This window comes from Schistocerca gregaria, chromosome 4, assembly GCF_023897955.1.
Source record: "Schistocerca gregaria isolate iqSchGreg1 chromosome 4, iqSchGreg1.2, whole genome shotgun sequence".
NCBI lineage: Eukaryota > Metazoa > Arthropoda > Insecta > Orthoptera > Acrididae > Schistocerca > Schistocerca gregaria.
The window spans coordinates 633,926,587-633,954,013 of record NC_064923.1 but is presented as its reverse complement, the minus strand read 5'-3'; the positions used below and the strand labels follow the sequence as shown (position 1 = coordinate 633,954,013).

The 27,427-nt window shown below is 43.2% G+C and overlaps 1 protein-coding gene and 1 non-coding gene across 12 annotated transcripts in view; both read left to right on the top strand.

The window, feature by feature from the left end:
• Nucleotides 1-27,427, top strand: part of LOC126267252 (protein bric-a-brac 1-like) — a 1,659,048-nt gene that overhangs the window by 1,255,847 nt on the left and 375,774 nt on the right. The window lies entirely within an intron of this gene.
• On the top strand, nt 3,764-3,836 carry Trnaa-cgc (transfer RNA alanine (anticodon CGC)). Its single transcript has one exon. It is a non-coding gene; the product is annotated as a tRNA-Ala (tRNA).

Here is a 27,427-nt window from a genome sequence, read left to right as displayed (position 1 = left end):
CAGGTTTGGATGGCCGAGTATTGCGCGTTAGTGGAAAAGTACCGCTTAGTGTCCGGACAGATAGATAAGCATTACGATCGTTGCAGCTTTTACGGCGAAACATTTGTTAGGAATACTTTCTGGTGCTGTGATAGAAGTCAGTCCTAATTTCTTAACCGCAACAGACGTGAAATATACGTTTGCTGCCGACGCAAGGTTCGATACAAAAGAGTGTCTCTCATGACTGATGAGAGGAAACAGCCAATCGGTTTCAGTTTCCGGACAACTGCGGCTTCCTGACTCTGAATAAACTGACATCCACCGTATTGTGGCAACAGCGGGAACGTACTGGACGCTTATATTCCGGGAGTTGAATTTCCATACGAGACAATGAGAGTGTAACTGTATTCTCTGCAGCGAGTTCCGCAGAAAGCGGCCCGGCGTGTCCGCCTCGCGTTTCATCGCGCCGTCAGCGGGGCAGCGTTGCCGTCCCTCTGGCTGGCGACACCGCCAGATACCGTACTCAGGTGCCATTGTTCCCTTCCCGGTTCCCAGCTGCGCAGCGCGCTCTACTTTCTCCGCCGCGCCAGGAACTCTGTCATTCAAGGAAATGTTAATTGTGGCTGGAGGGGGCAGTGTTTGCCTAAGTACGTGGACTTCCCGGAACGAGGCCGATCGCGGCCGTAGCCGCAGGCTCTGCCCGTGGGGGTAATTGAACGTCCGCCGAGCGCACCACGTGGCGGGCGCCGGCGATTCTTCATCGTCAGCCACCGAGACTAATGCCCGTTATTAATATTTATAGCGATGTCGACGGGCACGGGAAAGATTGTATTCATTTATGCGCTGGAGCCTCTTTCTTCGCCTATGCCAGCTGGCTGTTTGTTTTACAAGATTTGCCTGATGCATAGTCAATCGCGAGCGATCCGAGCGGTAGCAAGTTCACGGCCGCCGCCGCCGCCGCGGCGGCTGGATCGCCCATTACCGGCCAGTCGGACGACTGGCGCGAGCCCGGCTGGGGACGTGGGCTACCAGTGCCTCCGGCCCACAGCTCGAGTGGCAAGGACGCCGTCGCGGCCTCAGAAAACTGGTTGCTGGCACCGAAGCTTGTCCCCTGTCATGCTGCCATCAGCTGCAGATGACTCAGAAAGACGTGCCGTTTCTGACAATACTCCGCAAGCCACAGTATGGTGTATGGTGAGCGGTACACAGTATGGTATCCTAAGTGGGTACTTCCCCCACCTCCTCCTCCCGCTGCCTCTTGCTGTTCCATTCAGGGATAGTACACGGGACGACTACGTTGTTCCAGTCGGGGCGCGTGGCCTGGGCGCAGTTTTGCATCGGGCCACGAGATGACGAAGAGTGAAAGGAAAGGGAAAGACGGAGGGCGAAGTAGTAGGCGGTAAAAGAAGTACAATAGGCTTTTAGTTAGTAATGAACACAATTTTTTATGAAAGCAGGGTAGTTTTATTCGGCATACCAATAAACCATATTATTCCCAACTCTATTGGCTAGAAAACCCCATTTTTCAACATAATCTCCGTTCAGTGTGACGGTCTGACTCCGCCTTGTTGGCAGGGCCTCCGAACACACAAGGTACCACTTTACTTGTCGACTTCAGAGCCAACGTCTTGCTGTATCGATAATCTCCCCATCATTCACGTACTGCTTTCCGCGGAGTGCATCTTCGTTAGGCCAAACAGATGAAAATTGGGAGGTAAGAGATCCTGGCCCTAAAGTGGATGAGGAAGAACAGTCCAACGAAGTTTTGTGAGTTTCTCTCGAATGCGAGGCCTTGCGAGACTTGTGCGAGCCTTTGCGTTGTCATGGAGAAAGAGAAGTTCGTTTTAATCCGTCGATCATCTGGAGTGAGAGTGTCCGCACGTTCTAACGTTGCAGGAGTCGCAGCTGGGTGCGGCCGGATTGCATGCGGAAGATCGCACAGGTTTGTGCGACCTAGTACCGATGATGACAGAAGCCTCGCCCAAAGACTCACCATGCTTTTGTTCACTGCCGCGTCTCCAAAGACATTCTGCAAGCGCCTATGAGTATCGGTGATACTGTGGTTTTCTGGTAACTCAGTGACAGCTCTCTCCCTGTAATGCACCTCCGTTACAGGCACCATTTGGAAGGCTACGTGCAGAGCCGCCACGTATCGGAACTTCATGAAACTATAGGAGATGAAGCGGGAATATTTCACTACGTCCCACAACAAATTCCGCGTTTTTTCAACCGAAATTGGCCGAAGAAAAAATATGTTGCATTCTAACTGAACTCCCTTCGTAGAAGTCGGAGGAAAAGAAGAAGAGGAGAAAAGAAGAGAGTATATTGGGGGACACTGAAATCAGAAGCAGCGGAGGTGTAAGAAAAAGGGGCTGTGTTCAGCAATAGTTGCAAAAGAACTCTCGCACCCTGGCACGGAGACGTTCGTTTCTGTTTTCGGCAACTAAATCGACCAGCTCTCGTTGTGCCAAGTGAACTAAGCCAACGTGTTTTCTTTTGTTTCTTATGGTTTTCCGTTGATCGGTAATGAAATAATAAAAAAGTAGTCGGGTTATTGTTGAAAACACTGCGATTTCAGACTCTTCATCTTCATCTCCATCTTCATCTATATGGCTACTCTGAAAAATCACACATCAGTACCTGGCAGAAGGTACATCAAACCACCTTCAAAATAATTGTCTACTATTCCATTCTCGAACAGCGTGCGGAAAAAAATCTATATTGTTCCGTGCGAGCTCTGATTTCCCTTATTGTATTATTATGATAGTTTCTCCCTATGTAGTTTAGAGTCAATAAGATATTTTTACATTCTGATGAGAAACTTGTTGATTGAAATTTCGTGAGAAGATTCCGCCGCAACGAGAAACGCCTTTGTTTTAACGATGTGCACCCCAAATCTTGTATCATGTCCGTGACACTCTCTCCCCTATTTCTCGATAATAGAAAATGTGCTGCCCTTCTTTGAACTTTCTCGATGTACTCCATTAACCGTAACGGGTAAGGACCCCACACCACACAGCATTACACCAAAAAAGGACGGACAAGCGTAATTCAGCCAGTCTCTTTAGTGGTTCTGTTGCATGTTCTAAGTGTTCTGCCAATAAAACGCAGTCTTTGGATCGCCTTCCTACAGCATTTGTTGTGAGCTCCTTCCAATTTAAGTAGTTCGTAATTGTAATTCCTGGGTATTTAATTGAATTTACGACCTTTAGATGTGACTGGTTTATCGCCTAACGAAGTTTCAAGGATTCCTTTTAACAATCATGTAGAAGACCTCACACTTTTCATTATACAGGGCCAATTGCCAATTTTCGCACGATCCATATATCTTTTCTAAATCGTTTTGCAATTTGTTTTGATGTTCTGATGACTTTGCTTGAAGATAAACGACAGCATCATCTCCAAACAACCTGACGGCTGCTCAGATTGTCTCTTAAATCATTTATTAGATAAGGGGCTATAACACTACCTTGGGGATCGCCAGAAATCACTTCTGTTTTACTTAGTGACTTTCCGTTAGTTACTACGAACTGCGACCTCTCTGACAGAAAATCACGAATCCAGTCGCGTAACTGAGATGCAGTTTGATGACAAATCGCTTCTGGAATACTAGAAATACGGAATCAGTTTGTAATCCCTTATCGATAGCACTCAACACCTCGTGTGAGTGAAGAACACTGTTTTCTAAATGTCTGTTGACTGTTTGTCAATAGACCGTTCTGTTCGAGGTAATTCTTAATGTTCGAACACAATGTATGATCCAAAATCCTGCTGCATATCACCTAGCGAGGTGGCGCAGTGGTTAGCACACTGGACTCGCATTCGGGAGGACGACGGTTCAATCCCGTCTCCTGCCATCTTGATTTAGGTTTTCCGTGATTTCCCTAAATCGTTTCAGGCAAATGCCGGGATGGTTCCTTTGAAAGGGCACGGCCGATTTCCTTCCCAATCCTTCCCTAACCCGAGCTTGCGCTCCGCCTCTAATGACCTCGTTGTCGACGGGACGTTAAACACTAACCACCACCACCTGCTGCATAACGACGTTAATGATATGTCCCTGTAATTTCGTGGATACTCATATTGCCTTTCTTGGATATAGAGCTATGAGGTGTGCAACTTTCCTGTCTTTGGGTACGGATCTTTAGTGAGCGAGCAGTTGTATATAATTGCTAAGTATGGAGCTATTGCATCAGCATACTTTGAATGAAGCCTAATTGGTATACAGTCTGGACACGAAGACTACCTTTCGTTAAGTGATGTAAGTGGCTTCCCTATTCCAAGGATATCTACTTCTAAGTCACTCATGATGGCAGCTGTTCTTGATTCGAATTCTGGAATATTTACTTCGATTTCTTTGGCGAAGGAATTTTAGAAGACTGTGTTTAGTAACTCTGCTTTAGCAGCACTGTTATCGATGGTATTTCCATTGCTATCGATCATAGAAGGTATTGATTGTGCCTTGCCGCTAGCATAATTTACATACCACCAGACTCTCTTTGGATTTTCTGCCAGGTTTCGAGACAAAGATTCCTTATGGAAGCTGTTATAAGCATCCCGCAGTGAAGTTTGTGCTAAATTTTGAGCTTCTGTAAAAAATCGCCAAGCTTGGACATCTTGCTTTCGTTGAAATTTGGTGTGTTTTTTTCGTTGTTTCTCCAGCAGTGTTCCGACCTGTTTTGTGTACCACGGAGGATCAGCTCCGTCGTTTATTAATTTATTTGGTATAGACCTCTCAGTTTCTGGTCTACACTTACATTGTTAATTTGTAAGGATTGGAGGTTGTCTCGCAGAAAGGCGTCAAGCGAATTTTTATCTGCTTTTTTGAATAGGTACATATTTCGTTTATTTTCGGAGGATTTGGGGGTTACAATATTGTATCTCGCTACGACAACCGTCACACCAATCCCTGTATCTGTTTTGATGCTCGTTATTAGCTCAGGATTATTTGTTGGGAAGAGGTCAAGTGTGTTTCCACAACCGTTTACTATTCGAGTGGGCCTGTGAAGTAATTGCCCGAAATAATTTTCAGAGAATGCGTTTGGGCCCGTGAAGTAATTGTTCGAAATAATTTTCAGAGAATGCGTTTAGCACAATTTAGGATGATGTTTTATGCGTACCTCCGGACTGAAACAAGTATTTTCCCCATCATATCTAGAGTAAATAGATGACCACCAACTACAATTGTATGACTCCGTGTTGCCCTGTGTTCAGAATTGTTGCATATAGTAAAGAATTACAGAAAAATGTATCTTTTAATTCATTGTAAAGTCATGCTAATCTCAATAAGCGAGTCAACAGAGTAAGTAGTGACGAAGATTAACAAAAATTGGGTAGATGTCAAGACCTTATTTGTCCTTGATTCCGGGGACTTCTCCCAACAAACCTGATCCTGGCATCTGCCATCCCCACTGCTAGATTAATGTCGGCGTTCTACAACATCATTAACTGTATTGGAGATTTAGGTTTTCATGGCATTTCTTAATCGATGTAGACGAATACTGCGGTGTATCCTTCGAAAACTGCGTTGTCGATATTCCCATCCGTGTACGTTCCAACTTTGCGCCTCCGTCTCTACCGACCTCATCGTCGACAGAACGTTATATCTATCCTAAGCTTCCTTTCTTTTAGAACAGTTAATTAAGAAGAGCAAAGTACATGCGTAGAAGAGACACCCGGCTGCGATGCGCGTAAAAATGACCGTGTGTTTTATGTGGATGTTAGACTAACGCAGGGGTAATGAATTCTGTTACTTCCACTTGGTACAGTCTTGGCGCCATAGGATGGTCAGGACGCAGAAACACAAACATCCATCAGTTTGTTTCCCAATCAAACTGTATAAAAGCGATATGCTGTCGTAACCAAATGTACCGTCAGTTTTTCCTTATCAAGCAATTCTGAGGCAGGGGATTCGCATTGAGAATCAGCGAAATCAAATTTCCGTCAGGGCATTCGAATTTAGGTTTTCCGCGCTTTTCTTGCATCAATTATGGTGAATTCGGTATATATTAAAAAGCCTTCACCAGTTTTGTTACCAGTTCGTGTCCGTCTCTAAGTTGTGTTGCATTTCTGATAGCTTCAGTGTCTATGGGAAGTTGTACCGTATTCCTCCTCCTCCTTTCCTAGGCTGATGGTATACACTAGAAATACCATCAGTGCATGTAAGTCTTTACATTGGAATCTACCTTGCTACGCCCTCCAGTGTGATCTCCAAATAACAGTTCGGTTCTCAATTGGCGAACAACGTAGATAGCTACTATTAAATGGACTACTTTTTCATAGCCCGACTATGGCATAAATTTGCTCTGCTGTAAGATAATACTGAGTGTATTCTTGGTAAGGAGACAGGCTGTCATTTATGAGTCGGTTCAGGACCTGTATTTGAGAATGCCTTGCAGCAGATTCGCCCACTTACACCGCCTGTGGTCTCATTGAAAGCATACGACACCGGAGCTCCACCAGTAATACCTCTCCTGTTAAAGTATCTTCTTTGTGCCATTGATTTGTTGGTATAATTTTCATTTGTGTGACAAAACGATAACTTGGTATGTCATAGTAACTTCCAAGTACGCGGGACACAAACGGATGATTGCTTTGACATTGTTTAGCGTCGCAGAGGCAGTCTTGCTAACAGGGTAATATGTGGGCAGTACCTTTTGTCTGACTAATATCACTGGAGTTCTGGTACGTTTCGAAGAAGATGAGTAGACTTATTAAACTCGTGGCCAACATCGAGATGATTCATACGAAATTCAGTAGTTCATATTTACATGCACCTCTCCCTCACGATGAAAGATGTATGATCTGAGTTTAAGATACGGGAGATACTCAAGTCTCACTGCTCTTTTTCTTTTGGTCCACTTTTGGATATTACAATTGTTACATTATGCAACAGGTGTAGAAACGAGCTGGAGGACGCACAAGAAGGGAAAAAAGATCAACGATAGTAAAGAGACCTGTTTGGCGCATCCCGCCGCTTCTTAATACAGGGACCCTGCTGGATGACTACCATAGTGGCTGGTGTCTCCTCATATTTATACGGAATGACACTGGGTGACAGATATGAACGGCAAGCATTGTCGCCTTTTGAGGCTGCATAGCAATCTGGGTGATTTCGGTGACACAGCACAGAAAAGTTTTCCACATCAGACAGCTTTAGTTCATTTAGTTCTTCTTGTCAGAGACATTCTATTATCAGATTCATTAATCCTGCTATTGACAATATACTTGAATATAAATCCCAATCTTCTCTTTATGATCGTAAAATAGATGCTACAAACATGGAGAATCTCTCTGTAACAGTTAAAAAATCCTGTCTAAAATCTGGCCGTATCGAATGAAGTAAGATGTTAGTCCATTACGGCTTCGCCGTCAATGGGACGTTAAACCAAGTTCAGTTGGGAACGGCCAATTTTGGAGAAGAAATTGGCAGTTTTCTTTTCAGGAGAGACATCCTAACTTTTACCTAATCGGAAAACCTGAATCGGGATTGTCTGGTTGGATTTTGAAACAGTTCGTGAGTTCAGTAAATGAACCAGCGCGGTACCTCACATAATTGGATAGCTCGGGAGCATGTCGTATATAAAGTTCTCTACTGCTTACAAGTGAACAGAGGCGACTCCCAAAAGGGTGGATATGTTTTTGAGCTATTGCTTTATTTTACAACTCAAAACAACTCTCCAAGCGACTTCCTTGTAATCCAGTGCTCCTGCTGTGAGGTTTTCTGCCTGTGAAATGGGATATTCTCTGCTTCTACAATGCTATCCTTAACCTTGTTGAATGGATCGGCCAGATCTGTAAAGCACAGGATTCTTTTTTTTTTAGCTCATTTTAGCCGCTGCGAGGCTGGTTGTTGGTATATAACGGGTGACAGGTGTAGACGGCTTTCATTGCGACCTATCATTCCTGTTTGACTAAACAACTGATTGCTGCCTGCAAGGCAGCCACGTTTTTGGCCAAGCAGTAAAGTTTTTGGGGCGCTATGCCCTGTAAACGCCCTATTCTAAATCGAAACAATTAATTTAATGTTACGTGTACCTGTTTCGAACATCACGAATTTGACCATAAACCGAAACAGCAGAGTGCTAGGGCACCGGTTAATGTTACAGAAGGTTGAGTTTCCCGATTGTTACTAGACAGTTTACGAAGAATATTCGCTCTTGCGCAAATTGTAAATATCGCATTCCTGTATTTCTTTAGTAGGTGACAATCCTATCCTGTGTTCCACCTAAATACTTCCCCAACGACGAATAATCTAATACGACGTATCTGAAGATCATATAAAACCTTCTGGGCGAGTTGCTTTTTCTAAAAAAACGAGGCATGTACACACACTTATTTTGGAAGGAATCTCTTTCCGTCGATTTTTACGTGTACGTTTGTGTAGAGCTGTAGACGAAAGTTAGTAATTCTGCGGTCCGGTATCCCTCGCTGTTTGTGGCTGAAGCATGGTTATTGTCATAGATTAAGCTTTTGTTACCTTCCTGAAGAGGCTAGACGATGGTGTTGATGTTAAAGATAACTAGCACTGGCTTGGGAGAACAATACTGGTTTTTACAGCGACTTTGTTATCGCTGGAAATTTACATAAATCCGGCTGTTCTGTCCTAGCCCTCTTAGAATGTACCGGGTTTCGAATTCATACGCATCTAAACTACATGCAAGGAGTCTTCCTAGTCGCTATTATTAGCTTATACTTACAGCAATCTCTCTCTTATTTCTGCTCTCAATGCTATGGGAAGAAATTGACTGTAACACTTCTGCCGGCCGCGGTGGTCTCGCGGTTCTAGGCGCGCAGTCCGGAACCGTGCGACTGCTACGGTCGCAGGTTCGAATCCTGCCTCGGGCATGGATGTGTGTGATGTCCTTAGGTTAGTTAGGTTTAAGTAGTTCTAAGTTCTAGGGGACTAATGACCACAGCAGTTGAGTCCCATAGTGCTCAGAGCCATTTGAACCATTTTGTAACACTTCTCTTCTGAGAAGCTACTCAAAAATAGTAAGAAAGAACTTCCGTCAATGACTTTATTGGCAGCTTGTGGCAGCGTCTTAAACTTACGAAAAATATTTTGGCGTTGCGTAAGGTGCCCCTGAAACAATAGCTACACCTAAAGACTAAACATTCGGGTGAAGTGATGTTGGTGTGTTAGCGTGGGGATCACTTAATTACTATTACCCCTTAAAAGTGCAGTTTTAGTGGCCCAGGGTGGGAGAGTAGATACGTCGGTGGCACATCGAAAGTGATCCAGTAAAAGTTATCTGCACGCTAAGTTATAAAGCTGCTGGTGTATCTTTAGAAACAAATGCAGTAAGCTGTTATAATACATTAATGGCAATAGCCACGGTAAAAAGCTCTTCATGTTTTTACTATATGCTTTGCGAATTATGTGTGAGAGCACAATGAACCGCATGTCTGTGGATAACTCGTGTTATTTAATCGATATGATTCACTGCATCGTTCACGGTGATAAGCGAAACGAGAATTTATGGCCGAATTGAGAACGAGGAAGAGGGTTTTAGAAGTGGAAGAGAATCATACTGATGATGAACTATTGAAGTGTGACTGTGAACATGCCTGTAAACATGTCCACCCACGATGACGCAAGATATAAAACAAGAGGTCAAGAAAATTTCACAGGTTGCAAATGAATTACGTCAGCTGGTGATACGATATTACGCTGTAGTAGACGCTGAAATAAGCAGACGGCCAAAATTATGATTGGTGCTTTCTTCGAACTTTGTAGAAACTCTCGTTGACGGACGTAAGACAGCGACGCGAGGAAGACTGTGAGGAGTAGAGATTGTAACGCAGAGTAGTTGACCGCCGCCTGTCGAGCGGGCTAAGCCCAAAACCTCTAGCAACTTCTTACGGAGTGTTAGTGATGAAGCTGTACCGGAAGTGTAGTTCTCTGAGTGTTAGCTACTTTTCAAGGGGAAAGGCAATTAAAGCCTGTCAACACCAGCTTCTTCAGTAACGGAAGACTAACTCAACTGTAGAAGACAGGACGAAGAAGAGAGATTGGGAGGGAGGAAAATGTGATGAGGGAGGAATGGAGGTAGGGATATTGGACGAATCGATATTGATGTGAAGTGAATCTCTGACATTTCTGATGTAAGTTTGCCGATGTTCAGATTTGTCGAATACGTGTCCATTTGCTTACGAACACTGTCCATTCTCTCGTTGGCAGTTTGGAAAATTGGAAATTTGTAGTAAGGTCTTATGGGACCAAATTGCTGAGGCCATCGGTCCGTAAGTTTAGACACTACTTAATCTAACTTAACCTACCCTACGCTAGAGACGACACATACACTCATTTCCGAGGGAGGACTCGAACCTCCGACGGGGGAAGCCGCGCGGACCGTGACAAGACGTCTGAGACCGCTTGGCTACCACGCGTGGCGTTGGCGGTTTCTAAATGAAGGTAAATGAAGAGAGTGAACGTTATAAAGCATACTGTGCCTGTCGAAGTAAGTTGGACAAGGATGGGGAAGGAAGGACCGAGTCCCGTTCGAGAGAACCATCTCTGCATTCGCCTAAAGTTGGTTTCAGGAAGTCGAAGAACACCTGAGTGGGCAGACAGGGCTTTGAATGCCGTATTACCAGAATGTGAATCTGGTGTCGTACCCACTGCAGCACTGCACTCTGTATTTTCGATACAGGCGGCCTGCGTACTGGTCCAGGATGCACCCATCTCCATTCCATCACTAGGCATAAATTTATCTCCACCTTGAGTGCCACTCGTCTCAGTACTGTCGATGAATAAATAATTTCGTTTGGAAACTTTGCCAGTTTCTTGTGAATAAAATCGCAGACTAAATAGTTTATAAAAATGAACTGGATGAATACGTCTTGTTAAGTACGTTGCTGAAGGTAAAGGAAGGACATACCACGTTGTATATGCTAGAAAATGTTTCTGCCGTTTTGAAGTAACACATCATGTCTCGGTTTTGCCAAAGAAAGTTACCTGTCATCATTATATGAAAATCTGTTACGCAGTACCCAGTCTCAAATCGTTGATTTATAATTTGCTTTCTGATCATACGAAGGCGTGCTGAAAAGTAATGCCTTCGAATTTTTTACGTGAAAACTGAAAAGCTTTTTGAATAAGACATTATTAATGTAAGGGTAGGCTTCCGCGGCATTTGTTACTGTCAATAAGTATATGACCGCAATGTTAATATATAAAATTCGCCGAGCTTTCGGCCACGGTTGCAAATGGCTTTCCTCAGGATGCTTTGTTTACGCCCTCAGGAGGGCCATTTGTAACTGTGGGCGCAACGTCGCAGAACTTTATATATTGACAGTGCGGCCACATACCTTTGAAAAGTTTTGTTGACACAAATTTTATTAACATTCTACATCTTTATCTTTCATGTCCACATATTTATTTGTAAACACTATTAAAGTGAAGGCCCAGAAGGAGTTCTGTAAAGACTTCAAACTCTGTCACACACGTTGAAGTTAGCACCACCTCTTCTGTCCTTACGAGCACGGACAACCCAACGTCGCCGTACCCAGCTTTCAGTCTTCTATGGATTTCAGCAGTGGTTATAAACTCGATTACAGCACGCTGTTTCTCACACGTCGACATGGTTTCGTTGCACACTTCCGTGTTACACATTACAACTCGGAGCCCTTTATCCACAAAGGGTTGTGACTTGCGTCAGCGCCGGCCGCCGGTGGTCTCGCGGTTCTAGGCGCGCAGTCCGGAGCCGTGCGACTGCTACGGTCGCAGGTTCGAATCCTGCCTCGGGCATGGATGTATGTGATGTCCTTAGGTTAGTTAGGTTTAATTAGTGCTAAGTTCTAGGGGACTGATGACCACAGCTGTTAAGTCCCATAGTGCTCAGAGCCATTTGAACCATTTTGAACTTGCGTCAGCGAAGCGAGAAAGTCCTCATCCGATATTGAGAACAGAATAAAAAATTCAGAGGCAATACTTCTCAGCACGCCATCGGATGAATCTTGGCCGTAAGAAAATAGTGTCTTCTTTGGTTAGCGATTCGTCAATTTTTTTAAAAAATTTTATTGTAGCGCTGCCAAGTGGTGTGTCCCTTGGAAAAAATTATCTTAGCTTATTGAGCCAATGATGTATGTTAATGTAGTATCCGACGTCTGAATAATGAAAGAATTCAAAACTAAATTCAGTGGCGCCTTCTTACGAGCGGTATTGCAGGCAACTAACTACTGTCTTGAGCTTTCTCTTAGTGTTTAGTTTCGGTTACACTACGTGACACCGCTATTGTCCGCGTGCGGTTTTGTTGCCGCTTCTTCGCAGTGAAGCCAAATTTTATCGAAACAGTTCCCCAGATTTATTTCGTATTTAGTTTCCTGTCGAAACTGTAACGACTTCTCTCTTCCCTCCGTTTTCAACTCGCAATCGTAATTAATTTTACCGAAATGCAAATCTAAAAACAAAAAAAGGGAAAAATGTAACTGTCCTCGTGTGGGAGACATTTGCGAGTTGAATTGTAGCCGAGCTACTAGTGGCAAAGTTTGAAAAATTCCCGCTCGCTTTTTATTGGCGGGCGTAAATCAAAGCCGTGTGCAGGCGCGGCGCCGCGATGCCGGCGCCCACCGCCTGCCGCCCCCGCCGTGTACTCGGCTTCCCTCTCCTTCGCCTGGAGGAGACCCCCGTCGCTGGAAACCGGCACGAGTGGCTATTCACGCCGTCCTGCGACTGACACGACGTGCGGGCTCGTCACTTTTATTTCTTATTTTTCCTGGTACCGCACCCAGGAAAAGGCCCACCATTTTTTATTAGTCTTGCGAACATACGTCTGTACTGTGTCTGTGAAAGAACACCGCAACCACTGACCGTGTATACTCTTTAGCTGTTGTTTCATTCCCGTAGTTAAGTTAATCTCGCTCATTTTTAGCGTTTCAGACAGATGTAGCGTTTAGCTCCAGGGCAGAGGTGAAGTCGACCCACAGCCCACAAGGTTGTTGTCTTTGCTGTTGATACACTTTTACTAAAGGTATCAGAAATATTTTTGGATAGATATAAAATGTGCGCTTTTATTTATTTTCATTGTTGCTTCGTATGAAGCCACGTCCTATGTATCTTAACATTTCTTAAATAGATAATCATTTGAAGATGATCCACATCTGCTTGATATCAGTTACGGAATCATAAATAAAGATCCATAAAGAGACTGGTTACCAATCCTGCAATAAACAAATAATCGCGGAGCTTCAACACGTTAAAATAAAAAACATATTTTGGTGTCTTTTAATCTATCAAAAACTAGCGTAATTGAGTTGTAAATTATGTATTAACAAGGAAATGTGTCTGAGGTATGATCAGAAAGATAAATATTAAAAGTTAATATTTTTTTTATTGAGAATGTTTTTGGTTACCGCGACCACGTAAAATCTGTTGATTATTTAAATTACTTAATTAGCAACGTGTTTGGACGTTAGGCCTCATCATCAGGCTATAATGGCATTACAAAGACACTTAACACAAGTGCACATATATATTAAAGTTTTATAGTCATGGTACGTGCTGCGGTCATACTGTAGAGAAAGAGGATGATAACCTAATAAGAGGCGATGTCACTTCGACTGTTGGTCTGCTGTTGACATAAACTTTTTTTAAAAAATAATTACTCGCTTTGTTTTTGTGACGTGGCAGTCTTCTTATGATGTGTTGAGGTTCCTCTATTTCTGTGGCTCTTTTGGACATACGAGCCATCATTCACAAGCTTCTAAAGCTAACTTAAAACACGGGATCACAAACAAATTGACAGTGTGGCAAGCCACAAGAACAAAGTGAATGATTATTCAAAAAAATTTCATATGATCAGCAGACCTACATACAAAGTTACATCGCCTCTTATTAGGTTATCCTTCTCTTTCTCCACAGTATGACCGCAGCACGTACCATGACTATAAAACTTTAATATATATGTGCACTTGTGTTAAGTGTTTTTGTAATGCAAAGATACTTTAACACATATGTGCACCTGAATTAAATGTTTCTTTTACTGCCACTGTAGCCTGATAATGAGGTCTGCCCTCCAAATGTGTTGCTAAGTAAATAAATTAAGCAATCTACACATTTTGTGACTTGCAGCAGGATTTGTAAAACTTTTCCCTATTTGTGAAACAGTCCTGGTCTATTAACAGTCAATATGACTTTTAAAATTTTTATTGCTTTATTGTAGTGGTTTAGTCACAAAGAAAAATTGAAGCGAAGTGACGGTTGTGAATAGTTGTATTTCGTGGAAATGCTGTCCCTCTGCCCCCTTTCCTCTCTCTCTTTCACAGAGTGCGCGCGCGCGCGTGAGTGAGAGAGAGAGAGAGAGAGAGAGAGAGAGTGTGTGTGTGTGTGTGTGAGAGAGAGAGAGAGAGAGAGAGAGAGAGAGAGAGAGAGATACTTAAAGATTTTCCTTTCGTGAAATTTACATTATAATACACGACACCCGTATGACAATTGGAACAGCTGAGTTGAGAGGCTTGATTGAATCTAAACTCGGGAGAGTGTGTATAGAAGAATGTCAAGAATAATGCGAAGAAAAGGCGTAAAACTTACGCACAGACTATGGAGATCCATGGAACGAAGTGGAAACAAGAAAACTGTTGCTAGTATGCTAAATGGACGACAGAAGGCACAGTATTGCTATGTATGTTCGAAATGCGAAGAGTGACAGTCGTCCTGGAAGTGGATTGGTCATTCCGTGCCATGTCTGCCGATCGAGTCGTGCTACAGCAGCAGTGAGGGGTACGTGTAGCCACGAATAGAACAGGTTCGTGGTGAGTAGGAACTGAACTCCGTAATGTGGCCGTACCACGCGGAAACCTCGGACCCTAATATTTCGTTCATCGTTCTCGCTCGGAAGTTGTGAACATTTTAGCGAGTTATTGGCGACACGTATGCCACTGCGTGGCCTTCTGTTATCCAGAAGCCCCCATCTTCAAACTGCATCAGCACACGTATGCCGTTACTAGCATGATGGCATTATTTAGATTTTTTGGAGTACACTTCCGCCTCTGCTGTAACGAAGGCTGCATACGGTTTAACCGCTATCGTAAAAACAATGGCTCACCTGTAAAGGAGATCGCATATAGGACGCTGGTGCAACCTATTCTTGAGTACTGCTCGAGTGTTTGGGATCCGTAGCAGGTCGGATCGAAGGAAAGTGTAAGCAAACCAGAAGCGGACTGCTAGATTTGTTACCAGTAGGTTCGAACAACACGTGTTTCGGTGATGCTCCAGGAACTCAAATGGGAATACCTGGAGGGAAGGCGACGTCCTTTTAGAGAAACACTCTTGAGAGTGATGCTGTGCTGATTATATGTTTTGACGATGCCATTATGCCCTTATCACTTTAGGACATGGTGTAAAAAAGATCTGAGGATGGTCATTACGGACTGAAACCGGTCATCGTCTAAAGAATTCATATTGTGATAAATGTCTGGAATAACAAAAAACATTTAACTTTTGAGAAAATTTAGAGAACCAGCATTTGAAGCTAATTGCCAAACGATTCTACTGCTGCCAACGTACATTAATATACGTAGGCGTAAGGACAGCGAAGATAAGGCTCGAGAAATTAGGCCTCATACGGAGACACATAGACAGTCGTTCCTCCCCCGTTGTGCTTCAGAGCGTAACAGGAAATAAACGACTAGTATTGGTACAGGGGAACTGGCCGCCACGCACCATACGGTGGCTTTCGGATTATATGTGTAGATGTAAATGTAGATGTGACAGCAGTCGAGAGTATGGTGTGTCGGAGGGTATACCAGCAGCTGCTAGTGCTGCTCCTGCAGGCAGTGAACTGTTACAAATGAGTGCGAAAATGTGCACACTATCATCACCGCCTTTCTGACCTTCACTCTCGTGCCATATGTCATCGATCGAGCATTTGGATTGTATGGTTGGGCTGCGTTCTCTCTTCCATGCAACTTCATTTCGGGTCTCTAATTGCAATACATGTAGGTAGTACGTTTCTATAACCCTGTTCATTTTCGTGTTGCCATATGCATGACCAGTGACATAAATCTCATTTCAGCTGCATGTATCTTTCACGGTGTTGCTATTCTCTCAAACACGAGTCTTGTTGTGTTTCAAAGATACACGTTATTCACTTCTCACGTTTCGTACATGCACATCTAAAATATACTCATGTGGTCAAAAGCGCTCTGCACGAGTTATCTCATGTGATAATATAGAAATATTTTTCAAGGCGCTAAAAATGGGTTATGCATGACATACCAATAACAAGGCTGTCTTTGCCAAATTAAGTAACCACTTTTCAACACGAGCATATGATATTTTTTTTGAAGATTACCGATACTCTTCAGAAATCATCTCTTCAAATGTCTTATTTCTTGAACGTTTTTGACATGTGTAGATGTTAGCAGCAATTGAACGTACCTATTTATCCATAATAACGATCACCTTGAGCACTTATCATTTTGTTACGACTAACGTAATTTTAAATTGAGCATTTACATCTGTAGTTATTTATGTAAGTTAAATTGTGCCATCTGAAGAAGACTCACATAATTAAACAGCCAATTTAATCATATCTGATTGCATGACGGCCCTAAATGAGGCTACGCTTTACTCTGTTCGGCAATTACAAGCAGTGACAACAGACAACGAAATATCTCGTGGCCTCTACGTCGACATCACAGATAATTTCTGGCTTTAGTTCGTTATTTACATGTTCCATATTTACGACAGTTTGTTAGAATTGCATACCATTGTTTTTTGCAACCATCAGTGTTTTTCAGCTAGATATTATTCATAAAACTTGTTGTTCCATCCACACTATGTATTTTTGAAGCCTGTGGCTAATACAAAAATTAATTTTGGTTTAGCTGTACGAAACATATGCACAAGAGAACTATCAGGGCGGGAAATGGGCTGCCAAACTAAAAGTAAAATTACTACCAGTGGGCTACCTTAATGTTGTCCGTGAGATTCATTGTGGACGGACGTGAATCGCCGCTGTTGGGTAAATCCTTTAATGCTCTTAGCAATCTTGGTACTCAGTGAACTGTTTTTTCTACTGATAAATGAAAATGATGGCCGAATGTCTCGTAATTCTGCTTGGTCACTAAGAGAAATATAGTTCTAGATACCAGCCAGATGGTTACATTAGATTCTTTGTTCCATTTTTGTTCTTATATGGTTTTTTTACTGTGATCTGTTTCCTTATTTAATTTGTATGTAGCTACGGCCGATTATAAACAGGACAGTTACATGCTGGTTCCATGGAATATCGCAGTGAAAACAATTATACATTTTGCAACCATGCAACTCGTCAGCTGTTACCTGGTCCTGTGGTTTCACTTGAAGGAACATGGGATGTATGGTGAAAGTGCATATATTGCAGCCATTTGTTGTTATCTAGATATGACGTCGTTTTTCTAAGAGAGTGTCTTTCAGAGAGGATTCGGACGTACGTTCCCAACGAAACCATGGTGAGGCCTGTTGTTTCAACTGGTGCCCTATAGGTTGCACTGTGGATACACAAGGTATTCTCAAAAAACTTGGGTACGTCAGAATGTGGTGCATTTTTAGGTGACCATAACACGTAGTATCGTAGTCTCCCAGTCCCTTCTGCTCCCAACAGAATATATGAACCGTGCTAATGCTTCTGAATCAATAACAGAATTAATTTGATTAAAACTATTAGGATCTCTTCATGTTGCTGATGACATAAGTATTCTCATCGAAGAAATATTTGGCAAAACGGATCTGAACAATTTTTGTGCCGGAGTGTCACATGAGCTCATTGCCGCCATCCTTTGGGCGCATCACAAAGTCTCTAGTGATAACGCTCTCACTCCTCATGTTGTCATAAAGGATTCTGGTCTTTGCATTATTTGCCAATCAGATTCCAGTTGCCCAATTTCTTCGACTAGTAATATTTTCATTATTGCTAATTGGCGATTTCGAGAAAAAAGTGTACTGAGATAGAATGATAAAACATGATCACTTTAAATTTAAAATGACAAATGCAGCCAAATACTTGCTCAGAGGATTGGACTAAAAACATTTTGCGACAAAGGTGCAGACAGTCCAATTTCCAGTGCCACAATAACATCATTAAAGTGTCGCTGTGTTGCCTCGCCTGTAATGTAGCTATATTTGTCGTTTTCTTCGTGGACGATGAGAGATAGAAGATTTTTGGATCTGTGTCGCGCTGTGGACATAGCTATGCGAGTAATCAATCTACCGGGTAATTGAGTTGCATAATAATGAATTCCTTATTCCCGCGTCAGTCTGTTGGCAACTTTTTTGTGGTGGAGCTGTTGGTACAAGGTACACTGCGGAGTGGTTAATCCGAGGATCCGATTTACACCGACTCCCTGTGGTGTTTCGCGAATGCAGGTAGACGGACTGGCGTAGAGGACGTGGAATAAATGAATGTGGTGGGCGACGAGTGAGTGGCAGCGGGGTGCCGGGGTGCCGGCTGAAATAGCCGCGTCACGCCGCCGATCGTGCGTAGCTGCGTGATAATAACGGCGCGCGATATTTGCCTGCGGGAAATGAGCTCAATGTTCGCGCTAATTTAGATTATTAACACTTTTTTGCCGTTTGGAGGCGCGGCTGGCATATTTGCTGCGATGCACCGAAAAATGGCCAGCGCCGTTAATAGTTTAATTATCTAGTAATTTTCAGTTGGAAAATTTGGTGATTGCAACGCAGTTTGCAAGAAAATAAACATGTAAATTGTCTTGCTCCCTGTGCTGTGATGTGGCGCGGACGGGTGTTGATTGCCAGGCGCCTCGGTGCATTCCGTTCTCCGCTGCCGCTGCCGTTGCCGCTACTGCTCACTTCTGCCGCCGTTTGTTTATCGCGCGACATGCGACTCGGGAAAGTCGCATTTTCATTCCTGACCTACTCGTCTCGTAAGGAACACTTCTGCCGTCGGATCAAACGTGTTTCCATCAGTGATACACCGAAGAGAAGACGCAGCAAGACGTTCAAAGCCTACTTGCGTAGTCTCTGCAGTGGGTCGTGAACTGTGAACTCTGTTTTTGACGTCAGTAATGTCAACTTGCCTCCTCACAGGAAGACAGCCAAACTACTCTGCACTGTCACTTTTTGACGATTTAGCCGATATATCTAATTTTGAGAGCTCCACTATAACAAAAACCAAGCAATACGTCGTGACAGTTCAATATGTGCGCCAGACCACAACTCGAATTTCCTGCTATTCGCGTCGCGAACAGAGTATTTTATCGGTTTTGGCTAATGTATTATTTACTTCGTTTCATTTTTGTGCGTTGAACTCATTTCGGCAGGGTAAGGCACTGTCCTCCACCGATTCCGTTCTCCCAGTAGTGCGATTTTCCCATACTACGTGAAAGGACCTCTGGTTTCGCTGTTGGGAAATCGTAAGTGGAAATATCGTATCAGGAACAGTAAAGCCAGAGTCAAACCTAAATGGTTGCTCGGATAGTCTAGTGATCAAGACGATTGTTCGTGAAAAGCTGGAAATCTGATCAGAGTCCCGGTGAGGCATAAGTTTTCAACTGCCCCTACATATTCATTACATTGCAGCTTCAGCATTTCTGACCTGTTTGCACTCATTTAGTTTCATGACAGTGCATCTTCGTGGATATAATCTCAGGTACATAACAGCCTAAGCAGGGCATAAGAGTTCACATAAGCTGCGTACTTAAGTTGAAAGAGTAACAAACGATAAAAAATTACCATAAGACACGATGGTTCTTGTTACAGAGGTGGCAGAAAGTGGCGGCAGAACACATTAGAAGTTTTTGTCTTGCTGTTTCAAGGTTGTCTACTAGCGCCAGTGTATCCGTTTTATTTGTAATATATACAGGTAGATTAGCGTCACAGGTGTGCAAGCAGTGGTGGAATTGTACCTCCTTCACTAAATTATTAAAATATAACTCGTGTTGCCCAAACTCTCAGCCTCCACAGGAGGAGAAAGTAGTGTGGTCGAATTGAAAGTGCAACAAACAATCCTACTTGCTCCTATTTCACAACACAACGATGAATTCGGTCCATATACTGAGACGTACCAAGAAATGTTGCGTAAGCAAAAAGATTTGAATTTGTTGTGAATATAAACTCCTCATAAATTACTTGGTACCCAATAGGTTCAGATTTGCTATTGTTCCAACAGATTGCTTGTTCTAGCGAGGATATTGCCAACGTGCCCGTACAACTTTTCCAGTCGTTAGACAGTTTTCTAGATGATTTCGCGCTGGATGAACATTAGTCCATCTGCACAATGACCAGCGGTGCAAATTTGTAGGCATATTCCCACATTACCCTAGGCAAATACCGTGCTTGTTCCTTATTTTCACTGAAAAACGCTACATACATACATAAATTTAAATGTAGATACGCATAACCAATTTAACACTATTCGAAGACGGGGACCGTTTTTTTTCCCAATGTCAGTTTGGCAACAGAAACATTACCTGTTAAACTTAGGGTGGGCGAAAGTTCATCATACACTGAAGAGCCAGAGAAACTGGTATAGGCATATAGACATACGTATTCAAAAACAGAGATACGTAAGGAGGCAGAATACTGCGCTGCGGTCGGCAACGTCTATATAAAACATGTGTCTGGCGCATTGTTAGATCGGTTACTGCTGCTTCAATGGCAGGATATCAAGAATTAAGGGAGTCTGAACATGCCTTTATAGTCGGCGCACGAGCGATGGGACACGGCATCTCCAAGGTAGCGATGAAGTGGGGATTTTCCCGTACGACTATTTCACGAGTGTACCGTGAATATCAGGATTTCGATAAAACATCAAATCTCCGACATCACTGCTGCCGGAAATGATCCTGGAAGATAGGGACCGACGACGACTGAAGATAATCGTTCAACGTCACAGAAGTGCAGCCCTTTCTCAGATTGCTACAGATTTCAATGCCGGGCCATCAACAAGTGTCAGCGAGCGAATAATTCAATGAAACATCATCGATATGGGCTTTTGGATCCAAAGACCCACTCGTTTACCCTTGATGACTGCACGACACAAAGCTTTTTCAGGCTGGTGGAGACTCTGTAATGGTGTGTCGCTTGTGCAGTTCCAGTGGTCTGGGACCCCTGATAGGTCTATATTCGACTCCGACAGGTGACACTTACGTAAGCATCCTGTCTGATCACCTGCATCCATTCATGTCCAGTGTGCATTCGACGGACTTGAACATTTCCAGCAGGTCAGTGCTACACACCACGCGTCCAGAATTGCTACAGAGTGGCTCCAGCAACACTCTTCTGATTTTAAACACTTCCGCTGGCCTTGAAACTCCCGGACGTTAACATTATTGAGCATATCTGTGATGCCTTCCAACGTGCTGTTCAGAAGAGGTCTCCACCCCTTTGTACTCTTAAGGATTTATGGACAGCCATGCAGAGTTCATGGTGTCATTCCCCTGCAGCACTACTTCAGACATTAGTCGAGTCCATGCCACGTCGTGTTGCGGCACTTCTGTGTGCTCGCGATGGCCCTACACGATACTAAACAGGTGTACCAGTTTCTTTGGCTCTTCAGTATGGGCAGAAAGCTCACGATCAGAGAATGGGTCTCAATCAGGAACATACGGACGGTAACGTCGTCGAAGCACAAACATTTTACGCTGATTGTCTTCCTTTCAGAATGTCGTGAAGTTATCTGTGGAAATACTCGTTTTATTAGATTATTTTTACCCAGACGGAATTCCGCGAACACATTCTAACCCTTTAAACGCTGCGAAAGGCTTAGAGCTACGAACTTTCCAGATCGTCGCATCCTTGACAAGCAGACGGACGGACTAATGAGAAGAAGCTTTCCTTCCCTGCATCTGAGTGGTTTACGTTGAGGAAGAGGGGGAGGGGGGAGATGCGAAGGAAGTGACGAAAACACGCTTGTTGCGCATCGCGTACATGAGTTTCGTGTGCGTGTCGCTCATTGTGGCCTCCGACTCCTATCCTCCGCATGCTTCCCGCTTCAGGCGCAGTTGGCGGGCATGCCACGGGCCAGATTAGAGAATGTACAGAATGGAAACACGGCTACAATGCATCCGCCAAAATTTTGTGCCCATACTTGAAGTCTGCCATATTGAAGCCGAGTAAAGAGCTGTGTTTGAAGCCAGAGGTGAACGGATACTTTTTGTTTACTTTATTAATTGCGCATTTTAGCTGCTGGGCTCACCTACATGTAAACAGTTGTGTAACGAACTGTTAAGGTTAGAAATACATAATGAGCAGTAGCAAGGAAAGTTAACGAGCGGTTTCCACTAAGCAGCTGACAGCAGCAGTACATGAGAAATATTAGATTTCCAATTTTCTTATTGTAAACAAGAAAAGTGTATTAAACTGTAAAAAATACTTTATGTCAATGAAGCAAAGCTACATCAGCTTTTGGAGTTAGTTTGTCGATAGAGGCTCTGCTTTTCCTGTAAAAAATTAAAAATAACTTGGGTCGCATTAGGCTATCTTCTTCACTACTGTATGTAATCCTAATATCAAAGCTCGATGAAGAAGTGTCTATTTTTTCGATACTGGCCGTTCTTACTGTGATACTTAATTTCTTAGTACTCTGCACCATAAATTTGGAAGAGTTTACAATGAAAAATGCGGTCGCTTGCTACTTTACGTTTGGATTATTTTAGGTTATACGTTGCTGTGTACTGAATGTAGCTCAGATATCGAAATTGCTTTTATATTTGGTAGGAAAGTAACACCTGTCTAAAGTATGAAGAAAACGGAAGTTAAAAGTATTTTATTTGAGCGCGCTGCCAAACAGCATACGTGCAAGTAACCTGCAGCTCCGTCGTGAATACTTAGTGCAAGTGAACAAACGTTTCTCAAATTAGTGATAGCAATTTATTGTTGTACTTATTGCCGGAAGAAAATGATAAAGTAGACATTCCACACAAACAGTTACGCAATCAAAAAGCTGGAACACGTCCCCTATTTAGGACAAAGCTTGCCGGAAATTTGTTTGCGACACTTACCAATCGTCGTTTGGTAAAAGAAATTTTCATTCCATAATACGGTAGGGTGAACTTATAGGCCTGGGTCTAAATCAAAACATTTGGGTATATAAAATTTTAAGGCCACCTCGTGTATTAATTTAAATTTATATCCACGTTAACTCGGAATAAATTTGGTGACTGCAAATGTCTCGTCATCAGCTGTGTTAGGGGTAGGTATACTACCTATTAGTGAAATTTTAACATTTTTGCCGTACCGGAAATCGAACCCAGGTTTCCCGCCTTAATCACTTCGGCTATCCGCGCAGGACAATTTATTTCGAATTAATTTCGGACCACTGTCAAACGCCATTGATGACTGTTCATCCAGACGTGAAAGTAACTAATATCCATGTGTAACTTTCAGGCTGAAAACAGGAATGAAAATTCAAGCACTGAAACTAACACTGAAACTCTTTCAGTGTGGCCTATAACAGCTTTTTCTGTTGAAAGTGAAGCTGATTTATCAGCATAAAGTCCCAAAAAAGAAGAATTAAATAAGAAATTAAATTGCTGCGAGGAAAAAAAAAAACGGTATTTACAAAATAAAGTAACTTCGTTGTCATATGAAGCTGAAGGCAGTGGCAGGAAATAAATTGCACATGTGAACAATAATGAATTGGAAACCATATGTGATGTGTTTTTATCAAAAGATTTATTACAGCTTGGCCGTGCGGTTCTAGGCACTTCATTCCGGAACCGCGTGACTGCTACGGTCGCCGGTTCGAATCCTGCCACGGGCATGGATGTGTATAATGTCCTTAGGTTAGTTAGGTTTAAGTAGTTCTAAGTTCTAGGGGACTGATGACCTCAGATGTTAAGTCCCATAGTTCTCAGAGCCATTTGAACCAATTTTATTAGAGATTGCTTCCTTAGCGTTTCTTTCTTTTTTCCGTTTCGTAAGAATGTCCATTTAGAGCGGTAGTGTTAAGGAACCATCGTTTCGCGTGTATTCGGTTTGAATGTGGCGTCGAGTGCAACGCTGAACTTGATACATATCAAAGGAGCCGTATCCTGCTTTCCGTTTTGTATACCGTCTAGTGTGTGCCACGGGTATGTGCAAGCGCAGCGCACCTCCACCACCGCCTCCAGAAATAGTGGCCGCACACCAGTCAATCTCCGGCGCTGCGGTCGGCGGTCGCAATGCCGTGATTAGCGTCCACGCGAAGAAAGACACAGTGGCCGGGGAAATGGCTCGCTCGGGCTGCTGTCACGACTGTGTCCTGCCCGGTTCCATCCGCTGGCGCAACGATGAATAGATCCAGGTGGATTCATTCATGGTTGGTGCTGCTCCGTGTTTGTGTGGTGTCAAGACTTACATTCTCTGGAAGAAAGGCAGAGTGAATTACATTATTCGAGATAGCTGAATAGAGCCTGTGGGGAAAAAAGGTGCTCAAACTACTTACGAATTCCGCTGCTAACGTGAGAGATGACCCAAATTCGTGTTACAGAGACAGGGGAAAAAGAACTTTATTCCTCGCGGTATCTTATTGTGAATTTCTCACAGTACTGGAATAATAGTATGGTATATGCGGAATAACAACCCCGACATTCCAGCACACCTACCAACGGAAACTACTACGGAATCTAAGCAGAGCAATGCTAGAGGCAGAAATTGTAGTTTGCAGAATAATGGAGATTGCTAGCACAACCATAAGATGTCCACTGTGAAACGTTGAAGTCAAACAGTTTTTATCTTTATTGCTTCGAAAACTGTTGCCGTTCTCCTTAAAAAGAAACACTTTCTTTTTAGGACAAAAATGTCACAGATGCACTGTTTGCCCGCTAGGGGTCCATGAAGGTTTTGATGCTAGTGATATTCAGCGGCGATGTTAAGTCTGCCATGTGATAATTATTATTTTGAGGTTTTATGGAAAATGTCCGTTTAATTTAAGGAGAATTGGACGTCCTATATCGGTTTTGTTACTTGGCTTCCTTGTATTTCAGAAACCAGTGTAGTGATGGACATAAAACATTCGCAGGACATTACACATTATGTTCTTGGAGTGCTACTAAAATAATCGCATTTCAGCCACTGCAAGTTTTAAATGACGAAAAATTATTTAAATATGTTCCTTTTGATCACTTCGTACTGGACGCCTTATTGGTCACTTCTGCCGCATACTGTGCTCCACCGATGCGAACTCTGTCAACCCGCTGATGTTCTTTGATCCAGTTTATTCTAGGAATAATTCTCATGTTTTGTTGTCCGTCCAACCTATCATTGTTGTCATAATTAAAAACAATAACAGCATCAGAGACCCACATTTTAGTACCTTCCTCCCAACAGACACATGTGTTGGTATGTGAGTCCGTATGAGAGTGTTAAAACACTAATTTTGGTTCTGAGTCTGACCCTGTAGACACTTCTTCAACAAGTCAGAATCTGCCAGACGTCTGTAAATGGACTTTATGAATTCCATGACAGTTGCTGAGATGGAATGTTTCTAGTATTCAGTATATTGTGCACACTAGTGCAAATGTTTTCCCTTTTTTTTTTAATGTGACAGGATATTTTCTTTCGTATTTTCTCACCTCCTTAATGTTTGTTTTTTGAAATACGAAGTTTCTTCAAACTTTCCGTAAAACTCTAGCGTTTCAGATTTTCGATATTTTGTTTTGCTTCCGAATTATTGTTATGTGTGTGGAAGATGGTATAATGTTCGTAGCCATTTTGGAAAGTCTCATTTCCGGAAGATCAATACAACATAAAATTTTGCATGAACGTGGGATAAACGTTTATGGGGAAATGAAATCAGGAAGATAATGCTCTTGTTCGAATACATGATGTTAGAGCGGTTTCTTGATCCAGAAGAACTCCAACCTCCAATAATAGCACAGAATTACAGAAAATCAAGAATGTGGCGTGTGCCAACTACTTGTAACAGTACATCTAGAGGACTCTGGAATTTGAATTGGATCGTTTTGAAAAGAATGAGCGCAAAATATCGCGAAAAAGGGACTGCAGTTGTGGTAAGATAGCTCCTGGTTCCGTTAGTATAACAACGCACCTGCAAATGGACCGCTGTCAGTTGGCTTGGATTGTTAAAGAAATGTCCGAGTGGTTCTAGGCGCTTCAGTCTGGAAGCACGCGACCGCTACGGTCGCAGGTTCGAATCCTGCCTCGGACATGGATGTTTGTGATGTCCTTAGGTTAGTTAGGTTTAAGTAGTTCTAAGTTCTAGGGGACTGATGACGTCAGATGTTAAGTCCCATAGTGCTCAGAGCCATTTGAACCATTTGTTAAACAAATGAGATGCCTGTCCTTCTTTGGTCACTCAATTCCTAGAAATTTCTCAATTGCATTTTTTGATGGACACTGGAGGATATTCGAAAATAAACTGTGAGAGTACACGGTGAAGTGGAAGCTACGCTGCATTTATGTGTAAATAGAAGAGCGAACTGATTTGGAGGTGATAAGCACTATACTTCTGTAAGTTGAAAATATAATATTTAAAAAAGTTCTCTCATTAAGGTTACACACGCTAAAATTTTCTGGGAAATGTAAGACGCGATCATTCCGTATTTGAGTTCTGGTCACGTACCGTAATAGTTCTCTGATCGAAAACTAGAGTTTGTGCTGCGGGCAACCTGACAGTCGAAGATCGTGGGAGTTTCGCCACTTGATGAACAGTTTTTCGATTATTTTTATCTCATGTGATGCACCAGTGTTAGCAAAATTTGTGACGAGAAGCTTCCTTGATCCAAAAGTCAAGGATTCATATGTTAGGTACTAAACAACTCAGAGTAAGTAACAGCCGAAATCTTGCGAAGATACGAGTACTTTGCTTACAAAAATGTGGTCATATTACATAATCAATCGTTTTTCACTATTGAAACAATAACCACCTCCCTTTTTTCAGCAGTTGAGAAGCACGCACGAACCTCAGTATGGACGTTCTCAGTCGAGACGAAACTAAAGTTCGATGAGGAAACTACTGCACACCGCCACGTTTGATGTCGTCGCTTGACATTATTTCTTCGTCTCCGTTGTTACTCGTGCTCGCGACGCGCATACGACAGTAATGGCATAACAAGTAGGCAGTTGTCGGGTTCTGGACGACGCGATCCACAGTGCTCCGGCGTGTCGCCCGGTTCGGGTTCCCGTATTACGGGTCGCGGACATAATTTACCGGCAGCTACTCAGTCGCCGCAGTACGCGGAAGTAGCGTATTAATTATGAGGCAGGCCGTGAGTGAGTGGCTGAGTTAGGGTGGTATAAGTAGCCCTGCAATATGGATGGCGTCCCGCGCGCACTTGTACTGTATTCCGATTGGACGCGAGTAGCCCAGCAATTATACATAACGGCGGCTGATCAACGCGCAGCTCGCGGCGTGCCCGGCGCCGCCCACTTGGGAGTCCGTGGCTCGTGCCTCATCCGGAGCTAAGTGGCCTTCCCTATGCACGCTGCACGTCGCCTCCCAGTCATCACCGCAGCCCAATTAACCACCGAAGACTGCCGGGGCAGCATGACGTCTGCCGAAGC